Here is a 7031-nt window from a genome sequence, read left to right as displayed (position 1 = left end):
TACGCCACTCAGATGTTTACGTACGCTCTTTACTAAAGCAATTGTAGAGACGTTTTCACGCCGATAACACGCGTTCGCGGTTTGCCGGCTTTTCTCGTAATAAATATTGAATGATTGTGACTTTAAATGTGTTTTGTATACAAACCAAAAACTTGTAAAAAATCTACGTGCACTTATTGATCGTGGTTGAGTGAAGTGATTTGAAAATTTGGTTTTGGAACATAATTATTTGACTATATTGTCCAATAAGTTTTGTTTCGATTTGTGTTTATGTGACGTTTTTAATACAGTTTTTACTGGATTTATAAAAACATCAGACCTTCATCATAACTTTTAATCTGGAACAGCAACAGGTAAGTTCAACTGTATTAATACGTCAAACCTTGCCAAGCAAAATGAAATTTTATTTTGTCCACACAAAGTTCAAATTAGAATGGAACAGGAGACCTTTTTATAGGTCTCTGGGCGGCTAGAGTTTAAACTCGATATATTTTTTGGTCCTTACCTATATGTATTAGACTCTATTTAATATGTTAACACTTTCAGTGCCAAGAACCCGATAGTCGGGTTCATTTTGTATTGGAAATAGGGAGCTTGGCACTCGATGAGTATTTTCTGACTGTGCAAAGTACAATCAACATCAAAAGCCTGAGTACCAATTTTTTTTTAACAACGCATGTTTGCATTCATAAACTTAAAACTAAAACTTCACATAGCCAATGGGCTTTTTTTTTTTTTGTTGTCCCCTACACTTTTTTTTTCAAATTTGGGATTTTTTATGCTATTTCTACTCATAATCACGAGCTCTTTCTATCCTAATAGGAGAAAAAAAGTGTCCCAAACCATACATTTTTCGATCTTTCCATTCCGCGACCGCCCTACAAAGCCTATGAAAAATGGTGACGTAATGGAAATAAAAACCTTAGGACACTTTTTCTCCTATTAGGATAGAAAGAGCTCGTGATTCTGAGTAGAAATAACATAAAAAATCCCAAAAGTTGAAAAAAAAAGTGTAGGGGACAACAAAAAAAACGCCCGAATACAACACTTTATCCTAATATACTTACCTGTATATCCATCCGGCTACGACTTTACCACTCACTGGGATGAAAACAACCAAGTACCTACATACTATAACAACGAAAAAAATCTAATTTGCAAAAATCTCCACATCGAAAAATTTGGAAATCATCCCTCAGTTTTATATAGGGTCAGGTCATGACCTTTAAGACATATGTTTTTATGATCTCTAAGACGTGGTCTACAACACTAAAAAGTATTAAAAAAAAATCAATCGATAGGAATTTGATAAATTTAGACCCCGTGGTTCTAGTAAACCCTAGAGTCAGACCAAACTAAGTTGGCAGTGATTTCGAAAACATAGACTGTGCAAGTGTTATTTTAAACATAAAACTTCTATGAAATATAAAATAAATTTTATTGAAATTTAATATTTATATCTAAAATTACAAATTAAAATTAAAATTATAAATTTAAAAAAAAGACAACGCTTCAAGTCGTTCCCGGCGCAAAGGTGCCCATGATGCTCGCAGCATTGCCACGCTGGATCACCACGGACAGCCTTTGCACGAGGAACGACTCGGAGCGGGAGCCTTCCCCTTTCTGTCTGAGTCGACGAAATGAAATTATGACTTTTAAAATAACACTTTCACAGTCTATGCTATGCTATCAAAATCGCTCCCAACTTTGCTTAGTCTCTCTCTATCAAACTTATCAAAGATCAAAATTTATCGCAACCTCGCTATAATTAAAGTAGCTGTTATGTTGTTAAACCAACAAATGTTACAATAACACCAAGCCTCAACAAATAGGAAGTGACCAAATCGTGTCAATATACATTTTAATTGCACGCCAAAAGTTTGTAAGCCAAGGGCAGACAGACAGACAAACAATACGGTGGCCTCGACGATAAGGTATCAATACGACCTGCACTGACAGTTATACACACATCTGTCACGATTGAAGAGAAATGTCAATAATAAGGACTTCATAACAGAGCGTTTCTTTTATTTCTTGCCATTTTTATATATGTCACCTTTTTTGCCTTTTTTGTGTTAATTCTATACTCAAAATCACGAGCTCTTTCGATCCTAATCGAATAAATAATGTCCCAGAGTTTTTTCCTATTGTGTTACCATTTCCCCATATACTTCGTATGGTGGTAACAAAAAGTAAAGTTTGAAAAATGTAGGTATGGAAATTTAAGGACACTTTTTTTCTCCTAAGGATAAAAATAAGGGCTCGCGGTCCTGACTAGAAATAACACAAAAGTGGCAAAAAAGGTCACAATAAGTACATTAAAATGCCAAAAAATAAAACAAACGCTCAACAAGCAGCAGCAGGTACTAGTAATATGTATTTATTGAGAAAAAGCGTATTTTTATTTTTAGAAACTTTTAACAGTTAACTTTTTCAAATGTACACAGAAAGTTTTGGAATAATTTTACTCAGAGTCACGAAAAGTTCGGAAAACTATTTTTAAATTATCAAATGTGAGGTACTTACCTACTATTGATTTAAAGAAGAGTTTTTGTTAATTTTAATACATTTTGAAATTCACTTTTTACTTTCTTTTATCCATATTCTTCGGAATAGAAATAATCCATGTTACGTTTTGGAATTAAACGGAAATGGTAGGTGAAATTTCCAACAAAAGTACCTCATGTGTTTATTACATGAGAAATAAATTAATGTGCACAAATGCGGACTTATCCCGTGAACACAGGTTATAACTTCATGAAAACTAGTAGCCGATGACTCATATAACATCGAATTAATCAAATTAATGAGTTCTTTACCCCACGAGTTCCACGACGTCCTACTTGAGTCCTTTGACAACATGATCTGTCTAGACTAAGATGAATTGAAAAACTGAAAAAAATCTAGTGTATGTTTTTCGCTTGGTGTAGGTAGGTAGGTATCTCTTATGTGTATGTAGACTATAATTATAATATTTATAATATAGTGCATATTAGGAGAACACTTTCCAGCCGGGCGTCTCTACATCACACCTACATCTAAGTGTATGTAATTCTACTAATTCTAGTTCCTATTTATTAGTACTATTAGTAGGTAGTTGGACCTACTTCCTGGAACCTGTCCAGTCTTCACAAGTAAATGACTTACCATTACCTATAACAAAGTTACAACGATTTATAAAATTGCAAGCATTATTATGTTGTCAAAGCTAACCATCATTGCCTTGAGGAGGCCTTGCTGCGAACCAGTTTGCTTTGCTGTATCACCTTATTGGGTCGACGTAATGCGAGTACGTCTGTATGTATTAGTGAAATAGTCAACAAACATGATCAATTATATTTTATTCATGCAACAACAGATAAAATTACACTCTAAAATTAAAAAGAAAAGTTAAAAATAAACTAAGTACTTACTTATAATAAAATTAAAAACGAAACTAATCTAAATAATAAAAATAAAAAAACATCTAAATAAGGCCCCGCGGCATTGTGATTGTGAAGATGCTGGCAGCTGAATGGCAACACTTATGCGCTGCGAGAGAAAGCTGCCAGCTCTCTGGTCACCGGCTGTATCGACGAGGTTTTTACATAGTTCTTTGAAAAGAACATGTGCGCTTGGACCCCACGGCCCCAGTGTCTCGACATCAAATGCCACAAACATGATTGTATTGCAAAGTAACATGTATGAAATTCGAATTAGGTCCGATTTAAATCCTCGGAAGACACACTATACAAAATTTTCCAGTGTCCTGGGAACAATGCCCCAGGCAAGTTTAGGGCTAGATTTTTGAATTAATCATTTTGTTATTCAAAGTTACCATGTTTTTCCTATTTTTAATTTGAAGCTTGTTGTAAGGTTCGACATGTTAATGCCCAATAGACATAGAAAACCCAATAGATGACACCCTGATGTCACCTCCAATGACTTAAGTTTCAAGATGACATGTACTGATGGGACCGCGTCGAGCACCAGTACGTTTACCTTATCCTTAGTACTGAAATGACATCTGATTGAGACGAATTTCGTTTGTTTGAAAAAGCAATGAAAGATAAGAAACGCTACTTTATTTGGTTTATGAAAGGCTCTAGTCCGCCAGAGTGTAGCACGTATCGTATCGTATCGTAAACCATAGAGTAGCTTTAGTTATCTGCCCTTTCAGAGTGATAGAGAGGTTAGATAACGAAATTACGATTTACTTGTTTCGCGGTAGACCCTCAGATTGTGATGGACTGTGGTAGTGGCGCCCCCTACGGAAAGTTTTGCGTAATATTCCCTATTATAATGAAACGGAGTATACATACATATAAACTATCAAATATAAAGATCAACCAAGATATAGTACAAGAATACATGTTTTACATCGTGGCCGTCCATTTCTGAAAAGTATGTAAATGTAATGAGACTAATGAGTGGTGCATGACATGATGGACGATAAAAGTGCAACCATCATATCCGACTGAATATCACATTAAATATGTAGAATGTTACTGTTAGATCATTGTTTTGCTTCACCGTACGTTATACAAAAGGAAGGCTTGTTTATATTTCATTATTTCATGTGGATTTTTATCAGGCTGGGATAATGCAAAGGGTGTGGAGGTTCAGTATGTAAATATTATTAATGTTTGAAGTATGTTCATGTAGATACCTACTAGTTTTTGCCCGCGACTTTGACCGCGTAGAACACGGAGGCTTGGTTGTAATAATAACAGGTTATGGATTTGTTAATTTTGTTATAAGTAGATATGATCCATCAACTAGAAACCTCACTTTTGACACTAACCATTCATATCAATAAAAAAATTTAGATCCAATTCGTCACCTATTATTACAATTAGAATAAATCTCACGGTAAATGCACACCTAATTTTCAACCTTATTTCTATTGCTTTAGGGGTTGAAGTTTGGTATTTGCCATTAGGTTTCCCTTTCACTGCGTGCGTTCAAACTACCTCGGCTGAAATGAGTGCCTTTCATCCCTTGGTTAACAATCACTACATAGTATAAAACAAAGTCGCTTCCCGCTGTCTGTCTGTCCCTATGTACCTATGCTTAGATCTTTAAAACTACGCAACGGATTTTGATTGATTCAAGAGGAGGGTTTATGTATAATTTGTTAACCTGTTGTAAGCCGGGGCGGGTCGCTAAGTATACTATAAATTATCTACGCTGAACTCGGGTTAAGAAAGGAATGACGTCCTCTTGTCATTGTATGATATTTAAATTGCTCGTAAGGTCGTTAAACCTGTCTTACTAAAGGGGCCCACGGATTACCAGTCCGCCAGACGATATCGGCCTGTCAGTCGTTCGGAACTGTCAACTTTTTGTTCTAACTGACGGGCCGATATCGTCCGGCGGACTGGTAATCAGTGGGCCCCTTAATAGTAAAAGTGTACCCAATGTCAGTGGCCACTGACATTGGGCATACCTATTGTAAACAATAAATTTTTGTGTGTTAAAGCCTGACCAGAAATATATGATCACGCGCCATGTTGCGGAATTTCACCGGAACTATTTCTTTTTCATACTATACTGAACTGTCACCCTATACATGAGAATAACAGCGCCCTCTTGACAATGATCATATATTTCTGGTCGGGCTTTAACTATGACTTTATTGGCCAGTCCGCAAGTTTGTCGCGCTATATATCATATCATGGAGGTTGGGGAGTGGGGACTGAGGGGCTACCGCGAAAACCGAAATTTGCGAATTGTGGGATCTTTCTCTTTTATTCCATTGAATGCGTAATTAGAGTGACGGAGAAAAATGCCCGCAATTTGCGAATTTCGGTTTTCGCGGCTATAGCTAGCTATTCACTAGGTATTGAAAGAACCGGTTTTTTATGGCTCGATCAAAGCCTTGAATTTGATGATTCGGCCAATGTCAAGGTTGTACACACGGCCAGTTGGTCAGTAAGTATATCCGACTAACCTACTAAAGGTGCCCACTGATTAACAGTCCGCCGGACGATATCGGCCTGTCAGTTAGAACAAAAAGTTGACAGTTCCGAACAACTGACAGGCCGATATCGTCCGGCTGACTGGTAATCAGTGGGCCCCTTTTGCACCGCAAACTATTGAATATACTTACCTTACAGATAAAGATTATATTATATTTAGTAGGAATGAGATTTTACAGTAGGTACATATGGTGCTAATTTACCGCCCTAGTGTGATAACTAAGCACTAGGTATACGTGCGTATGTGGAAAATTTTAAAGGCCATATGTACTGTAAAACGTTGTACCTGTAAAATTAGAAACACTATAACCTAAATTGCTTAACCGTTTCGACGCCGTGTCAAACACAAAAGCTGTCACGCTGACGCCACGTCACCGAAGTGTCAAAACTGAAATTGAACTTTATGCATATGCACGTAGGTCTATGTTGCTCTGTGATATGTGACCGATTAATCGGTCTTTGGCGTTAAACCTACGGTGCGGATATATCGGTCATTGGCGTCCAAGAGGTTAATAAAAGGTGCGTTTGGCGATGAAAGGGTTAACCTAAACTCCCAAGCAACTCCGTCTATCAATGACAAGAGTTAATGACAATTTGATGACAAATGCCCCGCGTACGTGACCGCTGGCCACTAATGATTAACAATCACACAGTCATTAGTTAATAGACTTCATCATTACAATTGGGTTAGATGCAGACTGTTATACGTCACAATATAATAGAAGGTAATTAACTAACTTAACATCTATCTTAGATAGAATCCTAAGTTAACACTTCTTCTTTAAAGAAAATGGCTTCCATCAAATTTATGAGCATATTTTGATTTCGCCAAAGTCAAAATAGTCGAGTGTGCTCAGAGACTAAAAAAGTCAACGACGGCGTTGCATAGTGTCCAAGTTTAGTAACTACAGGCTACCCATGTCTCGTGTCACGACACGTGAGCCACCGGAACTGCGTGCAAGCCATGATTACCGCAACGTTCCCACGAACGAGTGGACGTAGCTTATGTGAGATTTACCGGTTTTTCCGAGTGGCTATACACTTTTACCATTAATTCACCATTCGTTCCAT

At 36.9% G+C, this 7031-nt stretch overlaps 1 protein-coding gene across 1 annotated transcript in view; it reads left to right on the top strand.

The window, feature by feature from the left end:
• Nucleotides 1-283: 283 nt before the first annotated feature.
• LOC134657462 (protein phosphatase PP2A 55 kDa regulatory subunit) overlaps nt 284-7031 on the top strand; it is a 75517-nt gene continuing 68769 nt past the window's right edge. The window contains exon 1 of the mRNA XM_063513022.1: nt 284-353. The gene's annotated coding sequence lies outside the window, so the exon portion shown is untranslated. The remainder of the gene's footprint in view (nt 354-7031) is intronic.

Source organism: Cydia amplana, chromosome 20, assembly GCF_948474715.1.
Source record: "Cydia amplana chromosome 20, ilCydAmpl1.1, whole genome shotgun sequence".
NCBI lineage: Eukaryota > Metazoa > Arthropoda > Insecta > Lepidoptera > Tortricidae > Cydia > Cydia amplana.
The sequence above is the reverse complement of the archived record's forward strand: the minus strand, read 5'-3'. Positions and strand labels throughout refer to the sequence as shown.